Source organism: Protopterus annectens, chromosome 12.part0 (genome assembly GCF_019279795.1).
Source record: "Protopterus annectens isolate FY-2018-M chromosome 12.part0, PAN1.0, whole genome shotgun sequence".
Lineage (NCBI taxonomy): Eukaryota > Metazoa > Chordata > Ceratodontiformes > Protopteridae > Protopterus > Protopterus annectens.
In genome coordinates, this window is record NC_056746.1 from 1,245,544,565 (window position 1) to 1,245,559,564 (window position 15,000).

Here is a 15,000-nt window from a genome sequence, read left to right on the forward strand (position 1 = left end):
TCAGAGACTGAAGTTCTTTCTTGATGCTGGAGTCTTGAGAATTTGTCTTACTGGAACTCATTTCAGACTGATAAACTGACAGGAAAATTTCCAAAGTAATTTCTGACAGGAATATTATTAAGATTTCCTTTCTTTTTTAGATATAGTTCAAGAACTATAAAAAACAAACATATTTAGAAAGAAAATTACTTCAAGAATTAATTTTTTAAGTAATTAATTCCTGTCAATGTAATGAAATTGGTGGAGCTGAAGAAATCTGCTGCTATCCTGTGTTCATCCTTGGCCACCTCTTCAAGAGGAATCTTGATGAGTGGATGGGAGATCGTAGGTTTACCCCGGGTATCACTTCTGTGTCACTGTTAGACAGAGGCACAGTATACTAACCTCGAAAAAGGACATAGCAAAATAAATTTAAAATGGGTGGCGAAAGCCAAACACATTCTGGCTAGACTTATAAATGCCCTAGGGCAGATAGCCTAGTATGAACCTATGAACCTATGAACCTTACCATGCTTAATTCACAGTGTGGAAAACATCTCTGAGTCTTGTCTTGTGTGTTACGTACCCCTTCAATGAGCATTTCTTGTTTACTAGAACTGCACCTTTGCATCAGAACAGTAGACAGTATAACCAGACTTACAAAGACCTACCAAATCTCAGACTTTATAGCAAACTTAAAAACAGTTACTTGCTTTAACTCATTAACACCTTTGTGGTGTGGAATGTCGTGCTTCTTACAACCTACACACATGCTTGCATTCTAGAGTATTTTCTGAAAAATTAACCTAAAAGGCATAAAATAATCAAGGCTTTTCTACTGCAAGACATCCTAGACTAACAATGTTTGTGTCATTTTATTAATGAATCCTTGCACTTTCTAATCCTGCCTATTATAAGCTGGTAAGTCACTTAGTTAAAAAGTCAGACCCAAGAAAGGTCTGGATGCCATAAGGAACCATTGGTATTAAATGGAAGTATACAAAAAAGGAGCAAACTTATTCTCACCTAAAGTGATGAATGCAGTGTTTATCGCTTCACTCCTGCACAACTAGTTGTGTGGGCTGCCTTGTTTCATTCAAGCCTATACTGTTTGAAAGACAGATCATAGCACCTGCTATTCTAACAGTGCAACTTAATAGTGATACAATGTTGGTATTTATTGTCATGATCAAACAGTTTAAATAAGAAAAAATAATTTTAACTGAACATGTAAGGCAAGAAGCTGCTTTACATATGCAGGTGAAAATTTGCTCTTAATTAAAATTTTCTGTAACTGCAAGCTCCAGGCAGTTTTTGTCCAGCCTGCTAGTAGTTAGGAATGTGACATCATGTTAAGTAGCATAACTAAATTTGCAGTGATTAATGACCATTATGAGTGCCAAAACCAATGCCAGTGTGAATCAGAATTTCTATGCGGATTTTAAGCATTATGAATTTGACCCACTGTATTTACTAGACACATAACTTGCACAGGAAAATAATTTTCTTGGGTGGCAAAAGCCAGGGTACCGTTTGGCTAGGCTTATATAGGGCCAATAGCCTAGTACCTACCTATGAAGTGAAGCAGAAAGAATGTTTTATCACACAGTGCAAGTTTCATAAACCATACTCAAGTCAAGAAACCTAGGATATACCACGTACTGTTTTGTTACAATGCCTATTGTTGCACATAAATTACAAAATCCTCATAAAGTCAATGCTGCAGGCTTGTGAAACATAAATCAAAGAAAACATTTACTTTAGCAATTGCTTCCAACAGGTTGTAGCCCCTCTTATCAAAGACAACAAAACCTCTAACCCCCAACCTCACCACTACCTAACATAATTCTCTATTAGAGCAATCTCCTCTTCCACTATTAAAAAATGCTAAAGTTAAAAATACCAGGTTTTACCACAATCTCCAACCTGAGTATCTAAAATTAGCAGCTGAAGCTGTATCATTCCTTATATCTATATTAATAAATAGATATGTCCTTGAGAGTTGTGTCCTCACCATCTGGAAAAAAGCATATATACTCTCCCTGCACAAAAAAGACATCTCTGCAGAATATTCCAACTACGTACCTATTGCTATCCTTTATCCATTATCTAAATTACATTAAAAAATGCATTCACTCTCAATTACTTTACTATCTAACCACTAATAATCTATTCTCCCCTACACAACACGATTTTCGAACTAAGCACAGTACCACCACTTCTTTACTTCACTTTACCGATAAAATCATTAAAATAGAAAGTCTGGTAATCTAGTCTTCTCCCTATTTCTTGACTTTTCAAAGACATTTGATATTGTCTGTCATCATAAACAGCTACAAAAACGTACCTCCCTCTCTTGGTTTTAGAGCTACCTATTAAAGAATAAGTAGTCAAATGGCAGTATGAATATACCTTATTCTAATGAGTAACTGTAGGAGGTACCACAGCAATCCATACTAGGATGCCTGTTCAACATATTCATAAATGCTCTTTGCTATGCTGTCAAACATGCTATACCTATACAATATGCAGATGATTCTACTCTCGTCTGTACTATCCCCAACCTACAAAAGCTTAAGCAAGAATTGTTTACATCTATTGAATTCTGGCTAGATAACTCAAAACTCTTACTGAACCCCAAGAAAACGAAACTGTTGCAATTCACTCCAAAAGCAATCTCTCATAATAAAACTTCCCTAAAAATTACCTTATTAAATAAGACTAAGATTGAACAGGCCTCACATACAAAATTCTTAGGAGTAAGAAGTGATTACAAAATGAAGTTCGACCTTCACTTCTAAACATGAATATAAAAAACATCAAAAGCTTGGCCTGTTATTCAGAGCACAATTCTTAACTGACACAACCAGAGGAAACAATAAAAAAAAAAAAAACTACCTTCTCTCCACTCTGACATATGACTCTACTTTTTACAAACTTAAAAACTAATGTATAAGCAAAGCTCAAACAATGTTATAATAAAATAGTCTGTTTTGCTGCTAATACCCCCTATGTAACCCACTGCTGTCTAGGGCTTATAAATCTCAGTTGGACTGAACTCCCACATTATCTTCACCACAGTTAGCTCTTACTTACTGATACCCTAATACACAACCCTGACAAGTATCCTGCTCTAAAAGTCATGATTCAATGCTTGTATCCTAAAAGAACTCTCAGCTCCAAAGACAAACTCATGCTCACCATCACCAAATCCTTTAACTCAGCAGGAGTATCGCTATCCTCTGTGTATCCAACTTCTGGAATGTCCTCCCATCTCTTCTCAAACAGCTTGAAAACCATAAAGTTTTAAAAACCCAGCTAAGGGAGTACTTCCTAACATCTTGGCTATGTAGCTGTACATCTCCTGGATAATTATTCCTCAACATCTTTCTTAAATACATCTTTGCTCTTTTCATCTTTAACTGATGACACATTTCTCACCCTATCTATCCACTCTGATCATTTATGCTTCATAAACTGCCTGGCAAATTGTACTGTAATTCAGTCTGTATTATCAATTTACCAAATGCAATAACTTATCTTTCAACTTAAACGGCTGTATATCGTTATGCTTATTCAGTTGTTACACCACGTGCACCACTGGTATAGTAACTGACTAAGCATAACAATATGCAGCCATTTAAGTTGAGAGATAAGTTCTTATTGCATTTGGTAAATTGATAATACAGATTGAATTACAGTACCATGTGCACCTTTATTAAGCCGCGGTGGTACAGCAGTAGCGTTGTTGCCTCACAGCAAGAGGTTCTCCTGTTCGATTCTCGGCTGGAGTGCCTTCTGTGTGGAGTCTGCATGTCCTCCCCATGGTCGAGTGGCCTCCGAAAGACATGCGTGAATGAGTGTGCCTTCGCTTAAGGTTGGGTGTCTGGCTGGCAACTCGGCACCATAAAAATCTACTGCCAATCATTAGCGGACCGGAGTTCCGCTGTGGCGACCCCTAACCAGGAAAACCCGAAAAGACAAACAAACCATGTGCACCATTAAGTCTGGGACATCTTATCTATATAATAACTATTGTAAAAACTACCCTTGAACTTGCATGAGTGTAAATATCCAAATTGAGTACTATACCAAAGTTTCAGTCTCCTCTGAAAAGGTGTTTTATATCCAGTTGGACTTCCCTGGTAAATACATGTAAAATAAATAAATAAATAAAAACACAGTATTTGCATTTATGAAACATTTATATTATGATTTGACTGCACCAAGAGTTTTTATTTCATCTGTATTTTAAGTACAGCAAGAAAAGTTTGCTAAAAAGGTGCCAGCAGCAACATGAATGTGTTTCAAATGAAAATGAAACTGCTTCATTACAGATCTTCTTTTGGCTGCTCCCATTAGGGGTCGCCACAGCAGATCAACTTTTTCCATTTCTTCCTGTCCTCTGCATCTTGCTCTGTCACACCAACCACCTGCATGTCCTCTCTCACCACATCCATAAACCTTATCTTAGGCCTCCCTCTTTTCCTGTTACCTGGCAGCTTCATCCTTAGCATCATTTTCCCAATATACTCTGCATCCCTCCTCAGCACATGTCCAAACCAACGTAATCTTGCCTCTCTGGCTTTGTCTCCAAACCTTCCAACCTGGGTTGACCCTCTAATATACTTATTCCTAATCCTGTCCATCCTCGTCACACCCAGTGCAAATCTTAACATCTTCAACTCTGCCACGTCAAGCTCTGACTCCTGCCTTTTTGTTAATGCCACTGTCTCCAACCCATATAACATAGCTGGTCTCACTATCCTCTTATAGACCTTCCCTTTCACTCTTACTGGTACTCATCTGTCACAAATCACTCCTGACACTCTTCTCCACCCACTCCATCCTGCCTGTAATCTCTTCTTCACCTCTCTTCCACACTCACCATTACTCTGAACTGTTGATCCCAAGTACTTAAACTCATCCACCTTTGCCACCTCTACTCCCTGCATCCTCACCATTCCTCTATCCTCCCTCTCATTCACACAAATATATTCTGTCTTAGTCCTGCTAACCTTCATTCCTCTTCTCTCTAGAGCATATTGCCACCTCTCCAGGGTCTCCTCCACCTGTTCCCTACTCTCACTACAGATCACAATGTCATCTGCAAACATCATAGTCCATGGGGACTCCTGTCTCATCTCATCTGTCAACCTGTCCATCACCATTGCAAATAAGAAAGGGCTCAGAGCTGATCCTTGATGTAATCCCACCTCCACCTTAAACACATCCGCCACTCCCACCGCAGACCTCACCATTGTCACACTACCCTCGTACATATCATGTACCACTATTACATACTTCTCTGACACTCCCGACTTCCTCATACAATACCACAACTCCTCTCTACGCACCCTGTCATATGCTTTCTCTAAATCCACAAAGACACAATGCAACTCCTTCTGACCTTCTCTGTTTAACATGCTTCATTACAGATGATCTATCTAAATGGACAGCTGTGCTACACTCATCAAACTTATCCAATTTATTCTCCTTAAAGGAGACCAGAACTTCAGTTACTGGGGCAACTGTGCTGTTCTTACTGTCCATGTCCAGTTTTTGGTTTCTGGGAGACCAGAACTTCAGTTTCTGGGACTACTGTATGTATCCTTCTTATTTTGACTGCAGGAAATGGAGGCTTCAGTGTCTGCGACAGCAATGCTTTTTTCACTGTACTTATCAGCCTTATTCTGACGAGTTCTTCAGAGTCTGGGACAGCGGTACTTCTCTTACTGTTCATATCAGCCTTTTCTAAATAATTTAGTACTATTAACTTCATACATCACCAGAATAAGATATGTGAATTAATATACAGTTTCTGAAGTAAAAGAAGTCTATAACTCTTAATTATTGTCATTATTTATTAAGTACAATTCACCACCTTTTGTCCAAAAGTCATTGATTTTAGGAGGGATTGAGAGGGACATATTTAAAATGAGGGACGTCCCTGAAAATCAGGGAAAGTTGAGAGGTATAAGTTCTTCAGGGTCTAGCACAGGGGTGCTTCTCTCACCGTCCATATCTCAATTGCAGGGAATGAGCTCCTCACTGTGTAGGACAGCAGTGCTTCTTTCACTATCCACATCAGTGGTATGATTGTAGGAGATGAGCTTTTCTGTTTGCGGAACACTGCACTGCTGGTTTTGTCTGTCTGTATCTATACTGTCGTGATTGTGGTGGAATAACTCTTCGGTATGTTCAGTTTCCTGGACAAATGCTCTAATTTCACTTACTGATTCACTTTGTCCTGATTGTCAGTGATGAAGTCTTCTGTATCCTCAGTGTCCACATCCACTTTATTCTGATTCCGACCCGAGTGACCGAAAACGTGATATCCTAGAGGAGGTAGCTGGAATAAGAGGTAGGGTTACCACCTGTCCCACTTTGCGAGGGACAGTCCCTCTTTGGGCAGTTGTGTCCTGACAAAAAATATTAAAAATGGCAAATGTCCTGAGATTGTAGGACATAACTATTTCCTATATTTTATGTAATAGTGCATAAAACAGTTATTCTGTATCTAAAATACCTAAATGTTATAAGAAACAGAATAAGCAACTAAAACGCTACAAGAATAAGCTTTTATTTAGGCAAAAAATGTAAGTTCTATCCTTTGTACTGACCGTGGGTATGTGTCGGCCTGTAAAATCTGATGTTTGTACTGAAAATGTCCCACTTTGGCCATTTGAAAAGGTGGCAACCCTAATAAGAGGAGAATCAAGAAAACGAAGGCAATTGGGTAAGACCCAAGTAATTGAAGTGCCCATCAAATATAATAATAATGATACATATAGTAAAGGTAATAGCAAAAATAATACAAGTGCATAATACGGCATCCTCATTCAGACATTAAAGTTTAATTTTAAGCAATGCCGATGTTGGCCAGATACAGATGAATACAATTTTTTTAATTCTAATTTTGTACATGATTGATCACCTTTTTGGGATGTGGCAGTAAAGTTGTAGATGATGAGTTGAATATATTAGTAGAGTTTAGTTTACTAACTTTCTTATTACTGGCGTTTTCCTGTAGCTGACCCTATGTTCAGGGAATGAACAGATAACGGATTTGCTGCTGCACATCACTTTGGTACTAAAAATAGTGCATAACACTAAATTTACGTTACGGTTTTATAAATAAATTGTGGCTTCTGTTTTTTCGACGTCATACATTTATTTAAAATTCTCAGAGCACTTAGGAGGGAACACCGGGAGAGGGATACAGAGAGTATTACATAGCGATCAACCCAATCAGGGTAGGCTTACCACCTGTCCCACTTTGCGAGGGACAGTCCCTCTTTGGGCAGTTGTGTCCTGCAAAAATATTGAAAAAATAGCAAATGTCCTGAGAAACAGAATAAGCAACTGAAATGCTCAAGAATAAGCATTTATTTAGGCAAGAAAGTGAAGTTTTGTCCTTTGTACTGGCTGTGTGCATGTTTCGAACTGCAAAATCTGACGTTTGTACCAAACAGGTCCCACTTTGGGCATTTGAAAAGGTGGCAACCCTAAATCAGGGACAAATCCATAATTAATTAGGGACACTTTAGAACTATTAACTCAAAACATCGACAGAATGAGAATGTGAAATAATAGACTTTTTTAGGTAAAATAAGTACAGTACTCTAATTATTGTCATTATTTATTAAGTGTAATTCACCTCCTTTGCTACTAAAGTCACACGTTTTAAAAGGGACAGACCTAAAATTTGAATCAAAAATCAGGGACGTAAGTGCAAACTAATCTCGCACTTAAGTTAAGCTCCCCAGCCTCACAAACTATTTCAGTTCTGAGGGGAACTGAACGGAGTAACAACAGTCCTCACAATTCTCTTCCCCCCTGCTGTACGGTAAGTAAGCACTTTGACGTCATGCAAGGAAACCCCGCATAAAATTCAGGCCGGGTGTCTAAAGGGCGTTTTGTGTGGTTAGATTTAGACATATTTGGATTCTGTGAAGATATTGAAGTCGTTACACAATGATAAACTTTGAGTTTTAACCGTTGTGTTATTTTAGAGCAACTAAGCTTAGTCTCTTCTTTTTTGGCATTTGCGGCTTTGTCTGTGGTTGTTGTGCTAACAGATTGCTCTACATATTTTCAGACAGCAACACACGTTGTAAGTACAGTGTTGTTTGTAGGAACATTTCAAAGGTTGGACCAATGTGACATTAGCATGCGCAGTAGTGTACACAAGAACAGAGTCGCATGTAAATCTAGGTAAGCGTCCTTCCAGAGAAATTCTTTTGGCTTACTATACAGCTTTGGCTTAACGTTAATATATCTCTCTGCTGTACAGATTTTCACAGGCTATCCAGATTTTTGCCTCATACGTTTTGATCCGTTTTCATAAAACTGTGATTTTTATGGCAAATTAGTGGCGCATCATTAAGGAGTGAAGTTAGAAATTAATGACACACTTGAGTTTCAGACTTCATACCCTTCAATAATTTCATTCTAATGCAAAACCTATTATTCTATTAACTTTCTAACTTTGTAAGAGCAATATTTAAAAAGTGTCCCTATTTTTGGTCTTGCCCCACTTTTATGTATGGCTTTGTCCAGATTTCTTGCTCTAAGAAGTTGAGAGGTATGTATTATTACAAATGAACCGGTGATCGTACTTCTTAATATTTTATGCGAAGAAATGGGGACCGAGCAGCAGTAACTTTACAGAGAATGGGGACGTGAACTACTTTTTATCTGAAATAAAAGCCATGTGTAACTATTGTAATGATTTTCAGTATTTACTGATTGTAATCCCCGCAGAAAAGTACGCGTCCAGGTGTATAAACGTTGGTAGTGTTTTCGAATACATCAGTTGTTAACAGGACCCTGATAAGCATTATACTACAAACCAATTAGGTACCAGTGAAAACTTGCTTGTTAATCAGATACAGGGCCGGTGTTAGCATTTTGGGGGTTCCCAGCAAATGTCAAGTTGGGGTCCCCCTATGCACTTCCAGTATAAGTTTCACCCTGTCAATGCCACACCTCCTAATAAACTTGTTAGTTTGTGCTGCAAACATTTAGGAGTAGTACACACAGACAGACCTTAGCTACAAGCTGTTACATTACAACAGGCGTATATACCACACTTTGTTGACCCGTCTAACAAAGGGACACTTACAGTTCATAGGTGTGTACTAGGCTAATGGCCGTGGAGCCTAGCCCAAGAAGATTCCCTGGCATCATGCTGCCCAAAGTTAGTTCCCACTGCCCCTGTCAAGTAAGGCCACTGAAATGATCCCTGGGGTGAACTTCCTATTGCCCATCCATTCATCAAGATTTCTCTTAAAGAGGGCAAGTGAAGTGCTCTGCTTGACGTGAATGGGAAGTTTGTTCCAGAGTATGGGAAGTCTCTGGGTTTGGAACCTGTCCCTCCAGCATGTTTTGTTTATTGTGGTAATGAGATTTAGGGCCCTGGAGCATGTGGCATGGAGGGAATAGGATTTCTCTAGGTATAGCATTTCTAGCAGCTCTGAGTCAGACATGGCTTTGTAGGTCAAGCAGATATCTCCTCTAAGTAGGTGATACGAGACAGAGTATAGCTGGAGTTTTTTGAGTCTGTCTTTATAGAGCATGCGTCTTAAGACCTAAGATCCTCTTAGTGAGGTATTGTTGTGGCCTTTCCAGATAGGTGTCTAGTGAGGTACATACCAAATGAGGCATTGTATTCTGTAATAGGTCTAATGAGGGATGAGTAGAGAGGGATTATGACCTCTTTCTTCCTTGATGAGAAACCTTTTGTAATGAGATATGCCACATAGAAGGACTTTCTGACTACTGTGGCAATGTGGTTATCAAAGGAGAGGTTGCTGTCAACCTGTGTCCCCAGGTGTCGTATCACACCTTCAGTGTTTAGTGAGCTACCGCCTATGTGGTAGTTCATGGGCACCAAATTTTTTCCAAAGGGAATAACAATGCACTTTTTGTCATTGAGTTACTGGCATTTAGTTGCAACAATGATACATTACAACTACTATATGTACAGGTCTGGACACAAATTAAGTGATGACTAGGCCTACTGTTTCAACACCCCCCGCACACCCTCCAGTCCTGTCCTCTGATCCACCACCCCCTTTTGGGCTCCCCATACCATGCACATTACTTTTTTTCTTCCTTTTCTCACATTTTGCCTTACTCTCAGCTTTTTCAAGAAGCCATAACTTTCTATAAATTCTGAAGTGCATTTTAAAGAGGTTTTTTTTCTTTTTACTCAACCTTTTCATCCAATAATGGCTTGAACAAAATTTATTATTAAGGAAAGAAATTCACTGTTGCTGTTCAGCTTTAGTTTCCTTGCATTCTTTCAGCACACCTTTCCTGACCAAGACAGCACAGTAATAACCAAAATAACTCAATTAAGCTGGTACCTCCAAAGCCATAGGGGTTATATATGTACCATGGGATGGATTTTAGAGCATTTTCTCAACATTTTACTCAAATGGTGGCCTAAACAAAAATCATGAAAAAGAAAATAATTTCAGTCTTATTTTTTCTTTCAAGGAAGACATAAGTTGTGCCCAAGGCTTAATGTTCAATGCTGACAAAATAGTAGCTCACAATAAACTAACAAGCCAGGTGTAGAAATACATAGGTCTTATCTGGGATACTGCCATCTTCCCTAATCCCCCACAAAAGACAGTCACTGCCTATACATTCCTCTGGTGTTAGACTAGGATGAAAGCAGAGGTTTATCATGTGAGTTACTTGTCCCTAACAATGGACGGGAATCTCTCTTGGTTGTCTGCCTAATTACGTATGTCGTTGCAATGAAAAAATGTTTTTATTTAAATCATACAGATCATGTAGTAGCCTTTTCTTTTTAAGTTTAAGTATTTCCAATTGTAATTTATCACATTTCTCCAAAATTTCACTTATCTTGATTTTAAGAAACTCAGTTTGCAAATTTTAATTTAGCTTCTAACATACTAGTTTCTGCTGTGTGTGCATAGTCCAGGTGTATGTAATGTGCATTGTATACCACTGTATTTAACATTTTGCTTGTCAGTGTTTTTTCACTGTGAACTTTATGTTAGCTTTTTCTTCAAATGTTGCCTGACCTTATTATACCTGGTAACCTGCATGTAATGGGGCAGGAGAAAGGAACACGTATCATTGTTGCTGTTTGCATCTCAGATTTGTCTTGTTCTACCTTTCCTGTGAAGTGTTGGTGAGATTGATTATGTCTGGATGACAGAAAATAATACACGTCCCAAATGTATACTTGTATTTCCTGCTTTAGTTATTTAGTGTTACTGCAGTTTTAGGTGACTTTGTGTTATTTATTTTTTATTTATTGATTGATTGACATTTGATTACCAGGAAAGTGTGACTGGATATATGCCCATTGTCAGAGGAGGCCCGGCAAGAAAAGCTTTACAGAATTACAAAAACATTTTAAGAGCAATAATTTTACCCAGCTGTGTAAACCTTGACTCTAGATGATTTTCACTGTTGACGTGACATCCCGACCCCATGTGCAAAAATGGGAAAAGGGATTGTGGGTGGCTGGCTGGATGGAATTTTGCAATATTTAGAAATTTACAAAAATCATCTACAGTTTAATTAATACTAGATTAGACATAATGTGAAAACATTGGTTAAGAATAGATACAATTGATGTGGTAATAATTTAATATTTTGAAGAACTGTAGCTTATTTATAGAGAACTTAAAGGTAACTTAGTATAATACAAACATGAATTGCAGTATGAAATGAGATAAAAAAACAGGGTTATGGCATATTTAGAAAGAGTCAGGGGAGAGAAATTGATTGAAGTTAGGAAGTGAGTGAAGAAGGAAAAAGAAGGTGCAAGATATGAATAGGTACTTATTCATATTTAGGGATATAGTTCTGGGATTAAGCAATAACAGAGACAGATTTTTGGCTAGGAAGTCTTTCAGAATGGTTTTTAAAGGGCTGGAGGGAAGGTATTGACCTGACAGATACAAGTAAGGAGATCCAGGCCTTGGCAACAGTGTATGAATACAGACCGTGTCCATCAGATTTTTTAGGTTTGTGAAGAGAAAGGAGTTTTTGATAATTGGATCATAATGACTGATTGGAAACATGGTTGTGTAGACTGATATTTAGTGCTGGGCAAGCAGATGGATACTGGATAATTAGCTATGTATATGTTAGTGGATGGGATAGTTCTTACCAATTTAGGCTTCTTAATGCTATGCGGTGGTACAGTGGTAGCGTTGTTGCCTCACAGCAAGAGCTTCTCCTGTTCGATTTTCGGCTGTAGTGCCTTCTGTGTGGAGTCTGTATGTCCTCCCCGCGGTCGAGTGGCCTCCAAAAGACATGCGTGGATGGGCGTACTTTCGTTGGCAACTCGGCACCATAAAAATCAACTGCCAATCATTAGCAGTCGCTGTGGCAATCCCTAACTGGGAAAAGCCAAAAAGACAAACAAAAAGTGCTATACAGTGGTGGGATCTGGAAGGCGTATTTGCTGCAGGTTTAAGTACATTAGTACTGCTCAAGTTTTGTTTTTTTATGATGCCTGGAGGTTAGTAATGATGGGAGTGCCATAAAGTAGTTATGGGATGAGGCAGGTAGTGGCAGTGTAGTTCTAGTTGCATTAGTGAGAACATTTTTGGCTTTATAAAGCATCCCGAGTTTTTGGTGATTTTTTTTTTTTTTTCTTTTTTTTTGCAGTTTTGTATATGCGGGTCAAATTTAAGATAGTCATCCACTGTCATCCCTAATGAGTTGAAAATTACAAAGTCATGTTTCAGTAATTGTTAATAATTTTTTGGAGATGTGCCAGATTGTCTGATGTGCATATGAGTGTGCAGTCATTTTTTGTTTGTATTTGTGGAGGGTGTTGGTTTGAATGTTAAAAAAGTAGGGGGACCAAAGCTAGAGCCTTTGGGGTACACCGGTGGTGACTGGGAAGTATGGAGAGAGGGTAGAGTGACCATTTTACTGACTGATAGCTTTTGAACCACAGAAAGGCGGGCTGAGATAGACCTAGTGAGGACATTTGAAATATAAGTTCGCTGTGACAAACTGTGTCAAAGGCTTTAGACAGGTCTACAAATAATGAGACAACTAGTTTGCCATTACTTCTATCTTTATTGTCTGGTAGTATCTGTAAAGGTTAGAAGTGCAGTGTTAATACTAGTGAAGAGACAAAAGCCATGTTGTGTATGGGACAGGAGTTCTTCTTGCAGGAGATAATTTAGCAGTTGTTTTATAATACATTTTTCAAGTGTTATGGAGAGGGAGATAAGATTGCTAAACTAATGTCTTTCGGCTTTTTCTGGTTAGGGGTCGCCACAGCAGAACTATGGTCCGCTAATGATTGGCAGTGGATTTTTACAGTGCCGAGGTGCCAGCCCGACACCCATCCTTCATAGAAGGCACACCCATTCACGCACGCACCTACCTGCATGTCTTTTAAATGTCACTCGACCGCGGGGAGGACATGCAGACTCCACACAGAAGGTGCTCCAGGCAAGAATCGAACAGGAGAACCTCTTTCTGTGAGGCGACAACGCTAACCGCTGGACCACTACGGCCTGGTAGAGGGGGATAAGATTGCTATAGGTCTAAAATTAGTAATGTCTGTTGAATTTCCTCCTTTGTGTAGAAGAATAATGTGTGGGTTTTTCCAGTGAAAGGGAATGTATATAATATACATACATGTGTGTGTGTGTGTGTACATACATGTGTGTGTGTGTGTGTGTGTGTGTGTGTGTGTGTGTGTGTATTTTAGTCAATATAATTATGGTATAGGATAGGCTGTTATTTTAAATTACTAATTCGGGAGATCATCAGCTGAAGCAGAGCATGCTTTGAGTTTGAGAGTAGTTTTATATAGGATGGTTGGCACAGGTTTAAAGGTGAAAGTGGATGTAGTGATATGTGGCTGTTGAGCAGGGTTGGGATCAGATATTGGGTAATCTTTGGATACAGATTGGTACTGTATATGAAAAAGTTGATTTCTGTTTCAATTTCAAGTGGTCAGTAATTGGGAGAGTGATTGGGGTTGAATTTGTCTTCAGTAGGTAAGATTTCTTTAATGGTTGACTAGAATTTTTTAGGGTTATGTTTACTATTCTCAATGTTGTTACTGTATAGTATAGCTTTTTTGGCTTCATTTATATGTTTTTAGTATGTTTGTGAACATTCTGAAGTTTTCAAAATATTGTGGTTTAAATTTTTGGCATTCTTTCTATGCTTTTCTCTGCCCTGCATTAGCATTGTACTCTTTTTGGTTAGCCAAATTGTATTATTTAGTTTGAGTTTCTTCCTTCTAGGAGGTGCAGTGCTCTTTAGGAAAGTTACATTGAATTCATTTATAGCATCGTCTAAAAGGTGGATTTTTAGGATGTTTCAGTTGATAGGGTAGTAATTCAGTTCTGGGTTAAACCTGGGCAGGTGGTGTGGTGTTTTATAAACATGGTGTTTAAGTGGTTGTGTGAGAAGTATTGTTGTATAGATCGGCAGATGGTCACTGAGAGGGCCTGATATTGTACCTGTGGTGGTGAATCTGCTTGGGTATGATACTAGGATTTAGTCTAATAAGGAATTTGATGTCTTGCTATACTGTGTGGAACTATTAATAGTTGTGTAAAATTGTGTAAGTTCATAGGTAAGTACTAGGCCCTTGAAGGCCATTTTAAGCCCAGCCAACTTCCCTTTTTGTGCTCAAATTAATCTATCCCATTTAGGTAGAGATTGGGCCATGGCTGATTAATTATGTATTACCCCTGATGAGAATAATTGGAATCACACCATGGCTATTTTGTGAGGATCCATGTATGGGATAAAGCTTTGAGGAGCCTGTGTCTATTAGTAGTACAGGAGATAGTCCTAGGATAAATTTTCTGTTTCTCATCCATCAGTCCAAGTTGTGCTTGAATATGGACTTTGGTTTATGTTGATGAGTCTGTTCCTGAGCAATGGTATCCTGGTATCCTCTGCGAGATGTACCTGTCCTTCCAAACTGTTGTGCTGATGGTGCAGAAGAGATTTAGATCCGTAGAACAAGTACTTCTGATGCCA

The 15,000-nt window shown here is 38.6% G+C and overlaps 1 protein-coding gene across 1 annotated transcript in view; it reads left to right on the plus strand.

Moving 5' to 3' along the window:
• The first annotated feature begins 7,966 nt into the window (after nucleotides 1-7,966).
• The window catches only part of CDK5RAP1 (CDK5 regulatory subunit associated protein 1), a 650,459-nt gene continuing 643,425 nt past the window's right edge, over nucleotides 7,967-15,000 (plus strand). Inside the window, exon 1 of the mRNA XM_044089012.1 lies at nucleotides 7,967-8,196. The gene's annotated coding sequence lies outside the window, so the exon portion shown is untranslated. The remainder of the gene's footprint in view (nucleotides 8,197-15,000) is intronic.